General features: G+C 37.8%; 1 long non-coding RNA gene across 2 annotated transcripts; it reads left to right on the forward strand.

Annotated features, from left to right (window-relative positions):
- The first annotated feature begins 19 nt into the window (after nucleotides 1–19).
- Nucleotides 20–19,464, forward strand: LOC117244952. 2 transcript variants are annotated; one of them, XR_004498972.1, is made up of 5 exons: nucleotides 20–314; nucleotides 1,093–1,163; nucleotides 2,827–2,876; nucleotides 17,459–17,503; nucleotides 19,021–19,464. It is a non-coding gene; the product is annotated as an uncharacterized LOC117244952 (long non-coding RNA). The 2 variants fall into 2 exon arrangements; XR_004498971.1 differs by lacking the exon at nucleotides 20–314 and adding an exon at nucleotides 428–451.
- The last annotated feature ends 616 nt before the right edge of the window (nucleotides 19,465–20,080 follow it).

Raw genomic sequence — 20,080 nt, forward strand, 5'->3', positions numbered from 1 at the left:
TCCCCACCCGGCACAGCAGAAAGTCGGCAGGATGCGCTGCTCTTGTCTTACTGAGACACTTTCTCCCACTACGGCATGAATGTCACAGCCGAATGTTAGGGAAAAGGTGTGAAGAGCAAAACCTTCCCCCCAGCTGGGAATGGGGCGCGGTGCCCTCACGGGTGAGGGCTGAGGGGAGCGGCCATCCAGGTGCTCTCCGGGGGTTGCTGATCACACCCCCAGCACAATTTATTGTAAATATCACAGAGTTGTCAGCAGGTAAAACGGTTTCCTCTTTTCACAGCTGTTGCTTCTTTGGAAATGCAAAGCTGCCGGTAAGTATCAGGTGTTTCCACTCCGTTATTATCTGGTTTGTAGCCCTGTTTCAAGGGCTCGGTTACTCCTCAGAGATAGTTTTGATCTCCTCAGAACTATGAGAAGCACACAGGAGCTTCATGCCTCTATTAGAAGGGTGAGAGATTTTGCTTAAATATCATTGGCTGTAGACCACAAAAAATATTTGGTGTGAAAACACTGCAGTTGGTAAAACATTGGTAATTTAAATGCACAAATGATACAATTTTTCAGGAGCAGCTCCAATTTAATGCCTGATGGAGCAGTGTCATCCACACCTGTTTACAAAATGCCTCTCTGTCTAGATTTGTACATTTAAAAACTATTGCTGAGATAGCAAATCACTCTTTGAATCTAATTAGGTAACTCATCTCTATAAATGTTGCTTGCTCAAATGTGGTCCTGTAACAGAAATCAAACTGCAAGCATTTTTCCAGTGAGTGGAATGAAAACTAGAATTTGATGGCTGGCATGCTCTGCCTCACTGCCACAGGATGTTCAAAATTGCAGGCTGTTTTTCTTCAAGAGCAAAACCATGTTAGATAAACCAGCAGGATTTCAAAGGCCAGGACTATTTTTACTGATTTTAGACTAGGAAGAAAATTAGTCTCCTGTGAGATATCTAGAAGATTTGTTGGTATTGTCAATTTTTTTTCCTTAAATTACTGGCTTATTGATGTTTCAGATAGGAATAAATCTATTTTTATCGATATATATAAATTTCCAAACTCTGATGTTCATCCTGTCGTTTGGTTGCAGCCTTGCTAATAAGCAAGATGGGTCCCTGTCCATGGTGTATCGCAAAAATCAGATCTCTGAGACTTTGAAAGGTAGGAATACCTTGAAGAATTATGTTTGACAGTATTGCAGCATTTTATTAGTAAATACCTACATGGAAAATTAAATATATGTTTAAAAAACTAACAGCATTTCAGTTGTTGATAGTGTAATTTAGACCATTATCTAAGACCTATTTACATTCAGAAGTAAAAAACAAAACAAAAAGCAACAACAAAAAAACCCCAAACCTTAAAGTTTGCTGTTCCCTGTCTTTGTTGTGCCAAGTATCTGTGAAGAAATTTTTTCTGGTCAGATCTTGATTCTGTTTCTTGTGTTTGCTCTTTGGTGCTCCCCTTCCAATAGCAGAGACAATAACCAGAAGTTTTACACTTCATTGGCACTGTTTCTTTAACTACCCCATATTGCACAGCAAATAGCAGCAATAGGATTTAATTGGATGTGTTTCTTACCAGACCTACTCTTTAACACAGACACTGGAATATAGAGCTAAAGAACTGTACTGTTGGGCCAATATAATTTAAATTTACTAAGAAAGTAGTAATGTTTCTAACACGGAGAGATGGTTCCTTGTCCTGTGTATAAGGGAGACTTTACTTTTCCTTTCAGAATTCCCATATTTATATTTCAGAGGATTTTTTCTAGGTTAGAATCTAAACAGTCCAATTCAGAGTAAGAAAACATCACTAAAGAATAGTTGTCATGCTTGTATTAAGCCATGTTCCTTTCAGCAATTCCTGCCTTCATTTGCACAGCACCTAACCATCTTATAAACAAACAGTTTATTAGTAATGTGCATTGATGAGAAGTCATTCAAGATGTTTTACAAGTGAGAATCAGATGTAGAATGTTTTAATTAAATTCAAATGTAGTTCAGCCAAAACTGAAGACAACATTTACATTCTGGTAAAAGGTTCCTTGCAAGATGAGAGCTTTGACTCCTTGCTGTTAAAAAACCTTCTTAATATTACAATGCTGTCTATAATTTCACTTCTCAATGGGTAATGTTTGTTCTCTGAACACTGCTTTGACTGTTTATGGGGATTGTTCCTCAAGTGTAGCTTTTTTCCCACTGTAGTGAGGACAGATGAGCTCCTGAGCTCCTCAGAAGCACCACCTAGAGCAGCAGAGTTAGGGTGTAGGTTCGGGATCGAGTGTCCGGCGTTTCTTTGTTTCTGTCCTGTCCATTCTAGAGAAAGAGCCGTATTTGGGTGACATGTTTGGCAGCAGACGTTTCTATTTGCAAGGTCCCTTGGGGCTAAGAACTAATTCGCTGCGAAGCCGCGGCTCCCCGAGCGCTGCGGGGCCGCTCTGGGTGCACTGGCAGCGGCCGCTCACGAGAGGGAGCTCGGAGAAAGCGCCAGGCTGTTCCCTCGGCCAAACAAAACAACACCGAGAACAGCAATCTCTCTCCCTGCGTATGAACTCTGCTCTCTCCAAACATTTACATTCCCTGACTCTAAGCCTTCGTGTCAAAAATTCAGTTTCATCTTCCAGTATTTTTTCCTGCTCTCTTCTCTGAAATACTTCACCAATTTTAATAATTGCTCTCTTTAGGCGTAGTCAAATGAAACGATTTCTTAAATTCTAATCATGTTGTGAATTTCTGTAACGGAGACATTTTCTACTAAGACTGTTTTTAAAGAGTGGGTTAATAGTGACAATAAGTATAAAGGATTCTTCTTTTCTTTAAAGGAAGGGGTTTTGATCTTGAAATTATCTGCTGCTTCCTGACTTCGATCCAGGTACATTGTTATTTTCTGTAGAAAATTAAACACAACCCCTTTTTTTTTGCTATGTTCATAATATAAAAATTGTGGGCATTGCACACTCATTGCGTTTTCATTGTCTTTGCTAATAACAAAATATGTGTTATGAAAGTAGTTTTCTAAAGGAAATATTTCAATTTATTAATGTGTATTAACCCTCCTTTCCTCTCACTTTTACTGATCTGTTCACAATGGGAAATGTTTTTAAAATTTTTATACAGAAACAATTTGTTCAGTTATGTGAGGTGACTGTTTTCATCCTATGCATTTTTAGGATTAAGAAAAGATTTTCATTAAATTTCTTTTTAGTATTGCTTATTTAAGGTCCTATTTAATGCTGAACACCAAAAAAACCACAAAAAACCCCACAACAAACCCAAACCAATCAACACTGTATGTAACTATTTTAAGAAGGTTGATTGGAACACAAGCTATTGCTGTGATTCCTAATTTAATAGCTAAGGAATGTGGCCAATATTCTCCTCTGCCAGGTGTCCTTAGCTGGCTGGTTTATACTGACTTATTGTTTTACTTGTAAGATAAAAATAAAATGTAAGGCTTGTGAAGGATATTTCTAAGCATACACAGAACTTATCTGAAAATCTGCTTTTAATATTATTATTGAATACTCATTAAATCTATTTAATCACTTCAGTACAAAAATCAGGATGAATTCAAACCTGATACAAAATAGGCATCTTATTAAAAGTTGAACTTATCAAATACTTTGCAATTACATTCTATGGAAGAGAAAGTTTTATTTAAAGTAGCTTTAATACAGTTTGATTTTAAAACAAATACTAAAGTATTTTATATCTGTGAAGCACTAAAGACAGGTAAGTATTCTGGGAAAATATTTTTCTTAACATTTTGCAAAAAATATTAAATTACTATTATTTTTTAGGCTTTCTGTGACTATATACAGAAAATTGTATTTTGTTTGTGAAAAGGTATAGCAATTAACTTATTACAAATATACAAACAATGATGTGCTTAAATACATCACTAAAGCAACAGTTGGCATTGTACAGCAAATACATTAATAACAGGTGATTTAATTCCTTTCCCTGTCCAATTTTTTGTCCTCCACACTCAAAAAACCAAAACAAAACTGCTTTTTATTTTCTGGTTGCTTTCAGCTCTCACATGGTACATGTTTGATGTGGGTAGATGCGACAGTTTTCTTCTTTTTCTCTTCCTCTTCTGTCTTGGTCTGTTTTATTTTACTTTGAGAAAACAGGCTTAGATATCCTGCTGTTTCAAAGCCTGCCTGGACATGAGCTGTATTAGTCTGAGAGTGCCATGTAGAAGAAAATAAAAATAAACTAATAAGATTGGATGTGACTTTTTAAGTTATTTCTCTCGCCACCATTTCTTGCCATAGACATGGAGACAGGACTGCAAAGAGAAATCAGAAGTGCAGTTATTTCAGAAATAAACTGTTGTATCTGTAATTGGTGCTAATGCTAATGTAGTGTTTTAAAACAAGGAATTGGAATAGAGTAGAAGCCACAAGGCTGAAAATAATGAACTCCAGTAAGGTAAATGATGAACTGACAAAAAATTCAGACTGTGTGATATGAGTGGAGATCTGACTTAGTAGAAGAGAACACAGGAAATAAATTTGCAATCTGCCTCTCACTCTTTTGTTTTGAGCAATTGTGTGGCAGGTGTTTTGGATTAGTGGTGGTCATAGCTCAGAAAACACCCTGATGTTGGATGAATATGCTGCAGAACTGATTCTCTAGCCTCTGTGTCTAAGAACTGTATTTTAGAAGGACAGGAAGTTGAGTAAGTAGCAGATAATTTACTTACACAGATTGATCTTTTCCGGTTAAATATTAGAAAGAAAAAAAAAAAGAAGGGAATATGGTGTGCAATTTATGGAAGGAAAACCTGAGATGGGAAAGGAACACTGGGGTCCTGGTGTGATGTGTCCGGTAAAGGCCTCCCTGAGTGAGTAGAATGCTCAGCTGGAGCCTTGAGTCAGCTGTAAATTCAGGTCTGTGTCTGCAGTTTATATAAAGCATTAAGCACTCCAATGTCCTGGAAGATCCAGACCTGTCATTTTCAGCAGTGGGAATTAGGCACCTAAACACCTTTCAGTGTCTGAGTCTCCTGCTGTGTGAGTGCCTCCTAACATGAGGCATTTATCAGATTCTGGAGTGCTGCAGGCCCTTCAGCCAGGACAGTGTCCCAGTGACCATGTTCAGAGTTTCTCCTAAACAGGGCAGATACTGGGCTTGCAGACACCCTGGCTTTTTGATCCCAGTTTTCTTTGTCTCTTAGCTTAATCTTTGTTATCACATATTCTTATGTCATCAGAAAATCTCATTGTTTTAGTAAAAATCATAACTGGAAGAAGTTGCCACCAATTATAAATAGAATTAATTGATTGTGAAAGTGCTCTTGATTCAGGATTAATACAGTAGTTTATGTGTTTTATAAGTTTAGCTGTCCTCTTCTTCCCCTCAAACAAGCTACTAGTTATCATTTGCTACATTTTTCAGGTCTAGGCATGAGCGCATGTTTTGAAACAGCTTTACCAAGGTATACTGTCCTCTGTTTAATTACTCTGGCAGCAGTTTGGATTCACTGATAAAAAAAAATAAACACTGTGGGACAGAATTATCTGAATGCTGTTCCCTTTTGTCTCCTCATCTATTATATGACATTATCCAAGTCATTTAGTTTATCTCAGTTTCTCAGTTTTCCTTTTAAATTAGAGATTAATTTCTTCTTTTTAAACTAAAAATCCCCCAAACCTATATTTTTAAGTAATTCCTGATACAGCAAACCTATTACAGCAGTTGATGAGCTGTTTTCATTAAGTGTTTTCAGTTCCCAAGTTCAGTTCTTCAGGACTGATTAGCATTAATGATTATGTTTCAGCTCTAATGCTGCCTGGGAAATGTGTTTTGAAGCTTTGATCCAATTTTCATAGCCTGTATATCTGAGTTATTTCCCTAGGTGGACAAGTACTTTCACAGCTGTCCAAGCTGCAAGTCTTGGTCCTACCTTCCACTAGGGCAAGAGTGAGTCTGAAAATTTGGGATGAGGCAGCCAAGATATGAGAATGCACAGTTCAATATACAATGTTCTGTGGAATAAACAGAGCAGCTGGTGTATGAGTGAACCTGTTGGGCTGAAATACTTGGGGAAGTCTTGTTGTGATAGAACTGTCCTGTCTGTCATTCCAATGCTCTTTGGCCAATATGCAGTGGGTCTTCTGTCATTGGTGGTCCTGGGTGGGTTTTTTTCCTGTATCTGTTTCTAAACAACTGCATGCTCTGCTGTTCTCTCCCAAATCAATGGACCATAAAATGTGTATCACTCTTTTAAACATGTTTTCCAGTCTACCTGGTTTTTGTACACGTACAGTCCAGGTAAATGGAGTGCTTTGCTTTGAGGGCAGATTAAAGCTGTAGTTTGCTCCCTTGCTGATCCTTCTGAACTACCTTCATCTCTTCTCTTTTTTCCTTTCTCTTTTTTTTTAATCTACAATTCTTTTAATTTTCTACTCTTAACTCACGGAGTAAAAAATGAGAACAAGCCTAGAGCCATGATCTAAAGCTCAGGGAGATCAGTTAAGAAGGCAGATACTGATTTTGGGATATTTAAAACTGATACTTATATTTGGGAATGTTTAAAATGGCAAGGTTAAGGAAGGAATTTTCTTTCCATGGTAAATACTACACCAGATCATAGGAAAAGAGCTCAGCTTTGTATTAGTGTATGGATTTGCCATTAAATCATTAAGAGGGTCATTACACTGATTCAAATTCAGTGTTAGATTTTCCAGATGGGCTTTCTCAGTATTAGTGGCACCAGAGTATTCAGAGGGAATTGCAGGAAGAGTGTCCAGCAACGTCAGGATAGCTGCTGCTGAAACCTCTGCTTGGCTCAGCTAGGAATTTATTGTCATTTAGCGAAAATATTGGTGAGAACATAACCTTTTGTAATGTTTAATATTTTATTGGCTATAAAAGATAAAATATAGAGTAAAAGGAAGTAAAATAGTATTTTGCTAGGTCGGGAGTTAGATTTATGCTGCTACTTACTGACAGAATAATCAGTGGGTCATAAAGATCTGCCTCCTATCTCTTGTGTGTGTGTGTGTGTGTGTATTCAACAATCTCTTCTTTGTGATAGTTAAGCCCATGGGAGCTTACCAAAACACCAGGTCCCTATTGTCCAAGGGTATTAAATTATCTGTTTAGATCAAGCAGAATGTAGTGGATGCTTCTGTTTCAGACATTAAGCAGTTGGGATAGGACTAAATAGACCAGGATGCTTGACATGTGCAAATGGAGCACATGCTCACAAGGGACACTCAGCAGCGTTGTGAACTAATTCAGCACACACAGAGTAGGCATTAAATAAATTGTGCATTACCATTTGGTGGGGAGTAATAAGCAAAGAGATCTCAAAGTCTTCAGCTTAAAAGGAGTAATAGTGCATGTTTCACACTGTTTCCCGATATGTCTGGTGTGCTCTTACTCAAATAGATTAATAGTGGAAATAACATCTGAAGGCTTCTCTGAAAAATGGCAACACATTGAGATTTTTTATTAGATTGAAAATCCCTATGCTGTGATAAAATTGATAAGATCTCGTGATCAGTGTTAGAGGAAGCAAAGACCGAGTGGCACCATGGGGGAATTCTCTTTGGTAGAGCAGGGTGCTGTGGCAGAGGAGGAAAACCTCTTTGTCAGAGTGAAATTGTCCAGATGTGATACAGAGAACATCATAGTCTGTCAAAATTACAAAGGGCTTTCTTTTTTTTCTTTTCCCCCATAGGTAGCAGACTGAGGTTGGCTTGCAGATGTGGATTCCTGTAAAAACTTTGCCAATTCCATTAGTGTCCCTTGAAATGGGCTGCTCTGGACACACGATATTTTGCTCGATTAAGACTTCATTCCCAATTGTCGTGTTAAACCAGGAAACCTGTTACCCTTTCTCAGAGGGTAGAATTAATCCCCAAGATTTATTTAGAATAACTTTATTTGGTACAGGCTGTAAGAGAATACTGGTCTCAGTAATGCCAGCTGCGGACAGTGCTTGGTATCACTGCTATGCATTTTATTAATTACATGAAGCTTGTGAGAACCGTGTACTTGCTTTTCCTCTTGGAACAAGGGGTTTGGTTTTGCTTCTGATCACTTTTCCTCTCTCCTTTATTCTACTTAGCCCTTCTCTCTATCCCTCAGTGAGAAAAACAGTAACACCACCCCTTTTTACTCCTACAAAATGACTGGTGTAGTGCAATTCAAAACCAGAAGAGAGAAAACCTGGAACATACATGTCATTCTTTCCATATGCATAAGGCAGTGCATTCTTACATTTCTAGATATGCATTTTTATATTCAAATCTCATACCCCTGTTACCTGCACTGTGATAATCACTTGAAGAAAAAGCAGCTGATATCCTTACAGTAGAAGGACAACTGTGATTATGCACCTTTGACTAAATCTTTTGTGCCCTTGAGGAAAATCAGGCTGAGTTCTCAGCTGCTGGTGTGGGCATTGGCACAGAGTGGGGATCACATCTGACCTGGGCACTGAAATGTGACTTCTTCAGAGCTTTCCTTTAATTCAGGGAATGCCCTTTGTGCATAGCTCACAAGACTGGCAGCATGGCGAAAAGACATGAAGAACAATACTTTACACATTTTTTATTCTGGCTTTTATCCCAAGAGATCCCACAGAGCTTCAGTAACTACCATGGAACCTGCCTTTAATGAAGAGGAGTGACAGGCCTCAATTGTTTCAGCACATTTTCATGAAGGTTTTTTCCTCTCACAGTGTGGTTCACTTTTGTGTCTCTGATGGTGAGGGGAGGGGGAGGAGAGCTGCGTTTGGGGAGGTTTATATCTTTGCAACTCTGCTGGTATCCCCGTGAGACAGAAGTAAAGGATTTTTTTGTCTGTAGCTTCAGGATAGTAGCACACAAGAAGGATGCTCACTGTGGCCGTGCTGTTCTGAAAGGACTTCATCTCTGCAAAACTTCCTTACATTTGCAGGGGTGATGTGACCTGCTGCTGCTCTTAGAGTGAAGTTCATTTGCTCCTGGTATAGTAAATTGTCTTTGATAGTTCATGCAGACACACACTCTGCTGAAATTCAGTTGTCAGCACGGTAGAAAAAAGTACTCTGTGTGTCATAGTGGAAGGGGGAAAATTAGGTTCTCTTTATACACGTGCTTGGCTGGGGCAGGTGACCTAAATGGCCATCTATCCCTGTCACTAACTGCGGCCTATCTCTTTGCTTTGGAATAAAACATAAGGAGTCTTCCTAGGCTAGGTCAATTATGGGTTTCCTTGCAGAATCAACTCCTTGACTTGTGGAGCATCTTGACTGTAATCTACTTATAAACTGAACTAGTTAAATGAAGACTTAGATCAGAGGTTAAAACCAGAGATCTTAGAACTGGATAAGCCAAGTGGTGCTGTGTTTGGTTCTCGACACTTTGTGTTGCTGCTAAGGAGCACAAGCTCCTTTTCAGAGTCCAGTTCTACTAATTAAACATGACACTTTATTAAATATGTAAAACCACCCAATTGTCAAGTACACACAATGTACAGCAAAGACAGTTGAGCAGGAATGCCTGGCTGCAGGCAGGGATTTGCAAAGTCTGCAAAAACCCCCACAAGGGATGGGGACGGTGAGTGCTGCACTACATCGACTCCTGCAGAAGTGTGCTGTACTTTTCATCTTCCTTCACCGTACCTACATGAAAGGATCTTCTGGAGGGGCAGATGTTGGCCTCCTACCAATTCTAAATAATGGATGGTACCAGCATTTGTGTTCTTTTTTAGTGGAGCCAGTTTATGCCCTGTTTTACTGGCTGCTGTATCCCAAGGAAATACAGTTTGGAGCCAGCTCTGCTTCCATGTCTCTGATTTGCCTTGCTCAGGATGAAGCTGGGGCTGTCTCAGATAGGCCATCTGGCTCTCTTGAATGAGCTTATTAGTAATAGTGGGGGTGGGTCTATTAGCCTGGGACAGGAACTCAGAAACAGATGCTTTGTTTATGTGTAAAATATGGCTTCAAGCCAAAGCGCTAATCATGATTGCCTCTGAAGTGGTTCTAATCATCTGTGTGAGACTGCAGCCGCTCTCATGGTGTTTGTACAAGCTGGTAGTTTAGAGGTGTTATGTACAAGATATTTGTAGTCATAATTTCTCCAAACAGGTTAAGGCAAACATTATGAGAATCAGCATATTAATGTGCTGTGTTTCAAATTAGAATTATAAACACACTTTCCTCATTGGAGGCTTAATCTGCTAGGAAGAAGCCAGATGTTTACTGATGATACCATTATTTAGAAAGACCTATCAAACTAAAACAAATTGTTGTTGTTTAACTGGAGGAAAGCCTAGTTTTATGTATCAACTTAATAAAAGAGCTCTGTGCTGAGACAGAAGGTTTATTCTTCAGGTAGTTGGTGAAACATGGATCCAAGCAGATGTGAAGGTTCCCTTTCTGGCCTTAGGACAACAAAATGAGGTGTGTCTATGTTTCTATAGCCTGTGTGAAGTAAGTAATAACAGAAAATTAGTAGTTCTGGCTTATTTTTACCTGAAAATCATCCTTGAGGCTTTTTAAGGTTTCAGTTAGCATTAAAAAAAAGGGTAAAATAAAAGTAGAAAGTGTTGTGGAAAACGGAAATTTTAGACATTACGATTTAATCAACCCAGGACAATCCTGTTTAATTATGTATTTTTTTTTTCTGTTTCTTATCTGAAAATGCCTTTCTGAGAAGGGGAAATTATGACTGGGCAATTCACATGAATGGTTAAAATCAAGGTTTTAATAATAAATTCTGTCATTTGTTTTGAAATGGTATTTTATGATTAAAAAACAAAAAGTGATTGTTTCAGGCAGGGTGGCTTTATCCAGTCTTTCTTTTTACTTTCTTTTTACTTTTCATTGTTTCCACACAGGCTTTCCTCATAGACATTTGAAATCAAGGCAACTGTGTGAATCTGTCCCATGGTCTGCAAATTTTTCTTCCATTGGTCTCTCGATAGAGTATATTCCATATTGCATAGGTTTTGCATCAAAGCACCTTTGCTTTTTTCTTTCATTATTCTTTCCCATTTTGGCACTGTATTCCAGTCTTGCCTACAACACCAGATTCTGTGCTTTTACAATAGCATGAAGTTTACCTTTTTTCTAAAGCATCTGATCTTCAAAATATGCTTAAAACCTAAGCCAAAATGTTACTGTGCCAAACAAAGGTCTTTGTACTGCACAAGGGAAAAGGAAGGTAGAGTACAGGGTACATCCTCCAAATGTAGGATGTGATATTCAAGATAAGTGCCACACTTGTATGATGTACATCACACTGTCTGTGGATACATAAGTTGATATTTATGCTGTGGTCCGGTGGACTTGTACAACTATCAAAGGAAAACTGTCTTTATTGAATCCTCTGTGTGTGTGTGTAACTTCAAACTGTCACTCTACAAAGTAGAATATTTGTAATACTGTGAGACACACCTGAAATTTGTTCATTTTGTTGTTTTTTGAATTGATGTTTCCTAAAACATATGCTATAAATACCTAAAGTACTACAGTTATTTCCATGTAGAACAGATATAAACTATGCCTTTCATTTTTTAAGAAAGTAAGGTGGTAATGTGAAAGTTCTGGTTTAGCTACAAACAGACTGTGAGTTCCAGTTTCTTGGGATGCTAAGAGGCATATAGGAGAAAATAGTAAATATTCAATGGAATAAAACCTGTCATCACCTGCCTGCATCTGTTGTTAATTAAACCTTGTAATCTTTTCTTTTTCCCTCTTGATTGCAGAAATGGAAAGGTTGGGTAAGTAAAAGCACACCTATCAACCTTTTGATAGTATTAGAGAGCTAAGCATTCTCAGTTTTCTCACTGAAATCTTCTTAGAGGTCTGGACTTGCAGGAACACACGATAGCTCTGAGCAAAGCCTGTAACACTGCTCCTAATGTAGCCCTTTTGTGGCTATCCACTGCAGCCCATGAAATGTGCAAAAATAACTCATGGTTCACAAAACACCTCAACCCACCTAGAGTGTAGAAGCTTAATTGGTAGAAATCCCTGCTGGACCTATCACTATCCTATCTGTAATCTTACTGGGCATGGTTCTCAAAGGACAGACACAAAATGAATCGTTGTTTAATTTGTCTTCTGTGCGTCAGAACTTCGCAAGAGCACAGAAGACCATCAAATAAATAGTCCTTTCTGTTTTAATTAGCCACTTCTTCATTTTTTGCAGCTACTTTCTTTGGCAAGTGCATCATTGGCTTCCCTTGCCTTTCAAACTGAGGACAATGGTACAAGGGCATCAAAGAGGAGGGGATCTTTTGCATGTATCAAGAGGCAACTTTCGTGTTCCTGGCATTGTCTAGACTGAGAGCTGTGGCTTGTATGAGGAGTTTTATTAATAGCTGTGTGGAATTCTCTAAGTACTGGATGTAGTAATGACTGCCGTGAGTTTTCTGTGTATTCAGTTCATAAGGAGCTCAATGGCATTTATGCCTTCATAACAAAAGGCAGATGTAAAACACTCCTCTGCTCAGCAATAGATTCAAACAGAAGATTGCTGAAAAATTAAAAATATAATTGAGCCCTTTTTAAAGACTACTTCAAAACTGTGCAGGTGCTATTTAGTTAGATATTTGGTTAGGTGGTAAATCTTTTGTCAAGAGTGAAGAGAGTATCAGGAAGTAACTGTGAGGCAGATTCAATGGTCCTTCCCAGAGAAAAGCTCCCACTGACTCATTCAATAGACACCACAGTATTTGACTGAGAAGGAATGAATTTTACCTTCATAGGCTGAAAATATCTAATAAAGGGCCCAAGTGGGTTTTCTTTGAAGTCAGCTGGGGCTATTCATTGACGGAGCCACTGTTCAGCCTAAGTGAAGGTGTCTGGCCCAAAAAACTTTGGCTAATGTTGCACTGTGCTAAAATAATCTGAGAATCAAACACAGAACAAATCTAACATTTCACTTAATGAGTCTATTATACCATGTTTCCCTAGGAAACTTGTAATTATAATTAATTACCTCAAATCTGCTGCTAATCCATTTGAGCTTAGAAAAGACATGAATTTTAAGGAAGTTAATTTTCTGGTGCTGTGTTACTGTCTTTGAACATTTGAATATTTGAAGTAACATTACAACTGAAGGACTTTAATTTTACATATCTCTTCAAATTCTCCTCAAGCTCTCCCAATTCTACATTTAGTTGCTGTTGAGCAAATGCTTATAAAAATTATTTGAGATGGGAAGAAATAGGGAGACTTTGTATTTACATTGGCTCAAAAATAATATTTTTCTTTATATTTTCAAAGTGAATTAAAAAGAAATGACATTCCTGCATTTCTATAAGCTAAAGAGGGATATGGAAATGAAAATGCTATCACTTCACCAATTCTCAAAGAAAGTATTTTGGACTCAGTTTCAGAACCTCCAACTGTTTGTCAGTTTTCAATCCAACTTCTTTCTCACAGATATATGTGAGATAATGTTTTTAAGGACACCTGCTAAAAAGTGTTATATATAAAGTGTATTATAGCAAATAAATTATTATACCAAATGCAGGACAGATGTAAGTCTGTGTGAGCATCTGTATACTGAACATGTTGATTTACATTAGCTGAAAAAATGTCTGCTACTGTTGCAACAGCCAATAACTTGACTTCCATTGAGAAGGGTGGTATTTAGTCTATTTAGTTTAGGAACTGAAATTTAAAAGGTATTAGAGAGCTGACCAACCCTGGCAAAAGAAATCTCTGTAGTATTGAAAACATGGGGTAAAGAACTGACTACTGAGCTCAGCCTTAAAGGAAGTTATAATGAGACTTAACCTTGTCTGTTATCTATGATCTTTTTAGTGTACCATTCTAACAGCTTTTTCAACAGGACCTTAAATGATTAAGGAACTACAGTTCTAGTTTCATAAAGGCTTTGAATTAGTATTTCTGAATGTCTACCTTATAATCACAAAAGTGATTAGTGCCCTAATCATTGCAGATTGCCTCTGTCCAGGGAGGGTGAAATAATCATTCTATTTCTTGAAAAGCACTGGCTGAAAAAGCCCCAACAGTGACACCAAAGCAAACCAAGGCAGGTGTTGCCATACCGAATCTTTCAGGACCTACATTTTCCTGCAGCTTCTTCTCTAGCTCAGATTTTCTGGAAAGAAAACAGTACATTGATAAGATCTGGGCTAAAGAATCAACTGTTCTGAAAGTTGACCCTTGTAAATGGAAGAGAAAGCAGTGAGATATCATCATTATACCCATAAACTGGTTTGTTTTAGAGAAAGTACTGAGTGACTTGAAACTGATCCAAATTGTCCTTAAATATCGTCTGGTTTGTGACATTGTACTTCCAAGGGTGTGGCTTGTGGCTCTTGCACAATTTTACTGTCTGGCACTGTGATGTAATTTTATCCTTAAAGAATGCTAAGTATTCATGGAGTAAGTGTTTTATATATATGTGCTCTTTGCTTATCCTCTTCCTGCAGAATAGCCTCATGTGTGACTTGCATATTCTTGTTCAAGATTCCCTACTGAATAATTTTTCTCTGCCATTTAAAATGAGTCTTTTAATACCTGGAAAGTCATAATGCATATGAAACAGATGGAGTAAGAATAGAACTTAGACCTTTCCTCACTTTGAAGTAATTTCATAGGTTTAAAAAACAGTTATGATAATTATATGAATTTTAGTTTTGCTTCTCCTAATGGATTGTAGGATTGCAAAGTAATGCCATCAGATTTTCATTTCTGCCTTGCCCTCCAATTAGTTATAGGAGCTACAGGCCATACTCTTCACTTTTAGCAACTGCTATCCTGAAGACAGGAAATTGATTAGAAGAATCTAGTCTGGGCACCGAGGGAGGAATTTTACTTCAGTCACACCAGTTCTGGGAAGCTTCTAAGAGGGAACAGGTTCATTTTTGTAGTACATTAATAGTTAATGTGCCATGTGAGAAAGGCCATTATGAGAAGAAATGTGGTGATGTATAAATAGGTGAGGAAAAGCTTGAGCTGATCCATGTTTCTACTCTGTTCTGCTGCTGTTTCTCATTCTTTTGTATCTACCAGCCTTTAACTCCTTGTGGCAATGGACAAGTGGAAAGGTTAGACAGGGAATTCTGCTGCTTTACTTTCTCACAGCCAGTGTCCCACACAGCAAAACTCTCCTTTTATGCTGGCATTGACATTTTTACTAATATTTCTTAGCATATAAGAAAGCATGGAAATCACATGCCGGGCTATGAATACCTGTGACCTGTATTTCAATGGATCTCTGAATATTTGGTGGTGGCTTTCTTCTTTTTCTTCAACTTCAGCACCATCAGTGATTTTGAGAGGCTTTGTAGGGGGGCTGTTTGATTTTGTGTGGGAGATAGTTTTAATGCACTCTTTCAGAAATCCTGTTATAGAGAAACCCTTGTAAAATATTTCCCACTACTCTATAAAACCCTATAATTCAAAATACACATAAAAAGAAACAAAACTATTTGGTTTAAGACAACTACACACATGAAAGCTCCAAAACAGGACACTGACTCACATGACTACTGTTCTGACTTTTGTCTGTTATGCCTTGTTCCTCAACCACATATTGCTTTGCACTACCATAATCTCTATTTTTGTATCTGATAAATTAATACAAATTGAATTCAGAGTCTTACTTCAGCAAAACTTTCCTCACTTTCTTTGGAAAATATGCATAAATAAATTAATAAATGATTAATGTAATAAGAATTGTCTAATGTGCAATATGGATATGACTAGGTCCAATGGTTTCTAGGAAGTGTTTGTCATGCTAAAGATAAATATTTATGAAAATGTTGTATCCACAACTATTCTTTTTAGTCCAAGCAAATCACAGGTTAAAAGCTTTAGACTCAGAACATTGACTTTAAATTGCTGAAATAAATGTCTTTGTGTACCACTTTTTGCTGAGAACTGTTCAGTAGCATAGTATAAATATATATACATATATAGTTTGGGTTTGGGCAGTTGGGTAGTGTTTCAGATCTAGCTAAGACAGTTTTTTATAATATTCATTATATCAAGAACAAATTACTCATGATCTTCTGTGGAAGTCAAAAAGATTTTTTTAAACAGCAGTTCAGTGTGGGCAGTAGACAATAATGGGGTTTTTAGGGTCTTTGGGCTGTCTATTGAGGAATGGAATTCAGCTGTCTTTACTCAGGTTCATAGCACCCTGATCTGCCAGAGTGCTCTTATGCCATTATAGGTGGCAGCCTTTTTGCAGTAAAAATGGATTTGCTGAGGAAGTGCAGGAAAATGAAGTGCACAGGTAGCTCAGTCTTGGACTAAAGCAAGCGTGTGTGTGTGTGTGTGTGTGTGTGTGTGTGTGTGTGTGTGACAATGGGTAACACGGCTTAGCAGCCAATTAGGCTGGCAGTTGTGGTTAATAGAAGTACTGAGTGTATACAGTCTCCAGAGCATCCTGTAGATTACATGCACATTCCCGCTATGTATGTGATATATATAAAGTTAACTTAAAGTGTATTTGTATTAATTGTGATTTTCCTGAGAACACTTGTAAAAGTAATTTCCGCAGGCACTGCATTGCTATCACGAGATCTATTAATTCCAGTGTTATATCTGTAAGAAGACAAGCCCTGTGATTAGGGATGGATTGTGCTGGAGCCTCACCCCTTTTAGCAGTGACATTTCTGCAATAGTACCAGAGTAGGTACTAATGACAGTGTCGATGCACCGTGTACCCACCACTGGGGCTTTGTGTCTGTGTGTTTGGGACGAGACTGCTGGGAAAGTGACTGACCTGTTTGCAGACTGGCTGCTCCATCCTCCTTAATTCCTGAATCCAGAGAAGTTGTTTCATATTAAGATATAGATAGAAGCAGCATGGATGTTAATCTGCAGCTCTTGTGCCAAGTTCTGTCAGTGAAGGTTCTTTAAAAATGGTATTTGCAAATTATGTATAAAATATTTTTTTTTCAAGAAATTAATTCTTGAACAGAAGGTTTTTTCCCCTCCACAAGGTTTTATAGTGGTTTAGTTGGGTTTCTTTTCAGTAGTTACTTGTATTTTTTCGGAGTTTCCTTATTTTTCTTAGCTCCCTGATGTGTTCTTGTGGAAAAAAAAAAAAAAATCAGACTCCAAATGCCTTCTCTGCCTCGGGTGGCCTTGGATATGCAAATCTGTCTTGAATAGCAGAGGAGTTGATAACTCTGGCCTACAGCTCTCACACAAAGGAGACAGATTTGTCTTCTTTACCCCCTGTTTTTCTCCTCAGGAACTCTGTTCTTGGTTGACAATATAAAGCAAAATGAAGAAAAAAATGAAAAGCCCGCTCTAAGCAAAGTAAGAGAAAGGGGAGTAAGGAAAAAAAAAAAAGCACTGCTTGTGCTTCAACCAAATAAATTGCTTGCTGCATTTTTTTTATAGGTGTCTCTCATTGTTTTTATTCTCATTAGTGGAAATGAGGAGTAAAATATTTGTCAGGCTTCCATATTTCCCCATTATCATTGTATTTGTCACAATATGTCACTTTGCAGAACAAATCCTTCAGAGGGGCCCTGAACCATGATTGCTGGAAAAAGGTATGAATTGTGTTGTCTACAATAAACTCAGTATGTTAAAGAAAAGGGAAATACCTCTGTGGACATGATTGGAAGGAAAGGTGGCTATTTGTAAACATAGAAGAAGAAAACCAAATCTGTCTTGTTTATCAGACATGTTTCAACAGTGACAGTCTTTTTATTACTCATTTAGATTTAGTTTACTATTTATAGCTTTAAATGTTCGATTAGTGGGTTGATCCTTCTTGTAGGTTTTTATTCTTCATTGGTTGGTAATTGAGGTATTTGTTTATATTAATTTCCTTAAAGTATGCAGTTAAAAGAAATTAGTATTGAGGCTTTGAATAGTAATTGAAAATCAAAGCTTTTACACGGTGGTTTGTCACAGAAGGTGCTGTAATACACATTTCACAGCAATGTTCTTAGAGACGATTTGCTAAGCTGGTTACTGACCAACTATTGCTCACCTTTTATGTATCACTGGGTAAATGCAGCAGCTGGGAAAAACAGTGCTACCAACACTTGTAAATTACTTCTTTTTTCTTTTTTTTTTTTAATCTGATCAGGTTTACAGTACAAATGAGAACTGCAATGCCATAATTAGGAAACTGAAATTGGAAAGGACTGGTTCTTGTCTAACAAAAAAAACCTCTACAAAAGTTCAGCAGAGGGAATTTTTGATGTAGCAGGACTGTTAACAGCTGCACTAAATTAGAAGCTGCCTATGGAATCCATAATAAAACAGACAGTGAAGCTTCAAACAGAATTTCCATGACTGAGTATGCCTATGTTCCAGACCCATCTCTGGGTGTTTTTGCTTTATAACCTTCATTCTTTCCAATTTCCTTTTTCTGAGTTTGTATTTTAATAAACAATAATGCAATAAAAGAGTTCTCTGATGTTAATGATGTATATGTATTGCTCAATAGCAAAGGCTTTTTAAAATTAATTAATAAGTTAGTAGGAAAAGTGAGTTAATTGCTGCAGCAGGAGGCCAGTGAGTCTGTAGGAGTTTTGGACTTACCCAGAAAATTGATGAATTGTGAGCAGCAGAAATAAAGTTTCATTATGCTGCCCTACATAGGTGCTTCAGATCTGATTCCAGAGAGTGCCCACTGGACAGAATGTACCTCATTTTGTTCCAGTAGCTTTTTTCTCTCTAAAAGGCAATTCTCTGGGCTTAAAGGAACTGCTCAGAATGCAGCTCCCATTTTGTATGTGTTTGTTCAGTGCCTCATGTTTGTGTAGAGCCCTTGTCCCTAAGACCCACACTCTCCATTTTCACAGCCTCTTCCTTTTGGTGCTTGTTTTGGCTTCTTTCACCAGACTCCTGCCAACTCTTTGTCTTTGATCCAGGTCAGATATGGCTGAGTGTTATTTTTAGTTCTGTGCAGTGCATCCCATGGGATTGCAATGTTCTTTACTTCACTGAATGTCACTTCCCTTGCTTATCTCATCATGTGCACCTGTTCAGCAGAGATGTGTACCTTCCTTTCTGATACAGAAATAATAAGTAATAACACAAATTCCTTTTCTAGCTGAAGCTACCATTCTGAGACCCCACAGAAACAAGTTTACTGGGAACCTGTCTGCAATGAAGGATGAAGTGTAGTAAAAAAGAGCCCTCTTCTGTATCCTTGAGTCAGAGCTGTGAAGGGTGATGTTCTCTCACCAAGTAAATGAAGCTCTAAGAAGGATTTCTTGATAGGCTGGAGATTTCTTCTTGAAAATTTCTTGAATCTTTTCAAGAAGATTTCTATTCAAAGGCTTGGTGCTGCAACTTAAGGCATTGGGACAACAGCATTTTTCAGAAGAATTGAGGCAACTAGACAGGGGCTTTAATTGTCTTTGGTGTCTATTTCTCTTGGATTTAATAGTATGTGTATTTTGTGTTATGTGTGATTGTGTTAAGAATGCTAATATTTTAGATAAACATTTATTGCTGTTTAACAGCTTTGTAATGGATATGTGAGTATCTAAGAGATGTGTTACATAGCTGTTATTTCTTAATAAATGTATTTTAGGTAATCAATGAGTACTTAATGTGCAATTACTGTCTTATTAAATCTAAATTGAATGTGTGGTTTAGAAATGGTGAGCTTGCAGTCATATATGTATGTTTGGCTGCAGATACTATAAAGCTAAGTTTACCAGCAGTGACTGGCTGGGAAATTAATGCTTTTAAAAATTTCCTTCATTTCCCCGCTGAAGTTTGCCATGAGTTTCTGGACCTGTACTTGGCTCCTAGTGGGGGTTTGATTAAATGTTCTAGGTAGTCAGATGCAAAGTGCAACTTTGCTGGTGGAATGGGAAATTCCAATGTGATGGTTAGTGGGCAGTCTTACAAAGAGGCCACTGCTTTGCTGGAATGTTGAAGGCAGGCAGTAACTCCTGACAGCTGGGACAGGGAGGAATAAAGTTAAGGTTTTTTTCAGGTCATGGTGGTGGTGGTGCCTGAGAATTTGCTTATGTGATTCTTCCTTCCCTTCCCACACCCTGTTTCCCTAAGGCATGGTGTTTCTGGGGAGAAGACCACATACCAAGAAGAGAGATTGAGCAAGATTTGTCTTGTTTGTGAGTGTGTTACTTTAAATTTGT

The sequence above is a fragment of the Parus major genome, chromosome 10 (genome assembly GCF_001522545.3).
Source record: "Parus major isolate Abel chromosome 10, Parus_major1.1, whole genome shotgun sequence".
Classification (NCBI taxonomy): domain Eukaryota; kingdom Metazoa; phylum Chordata; class Aves; order Passeriformes; family Paridae; genus Parus; species Parus major.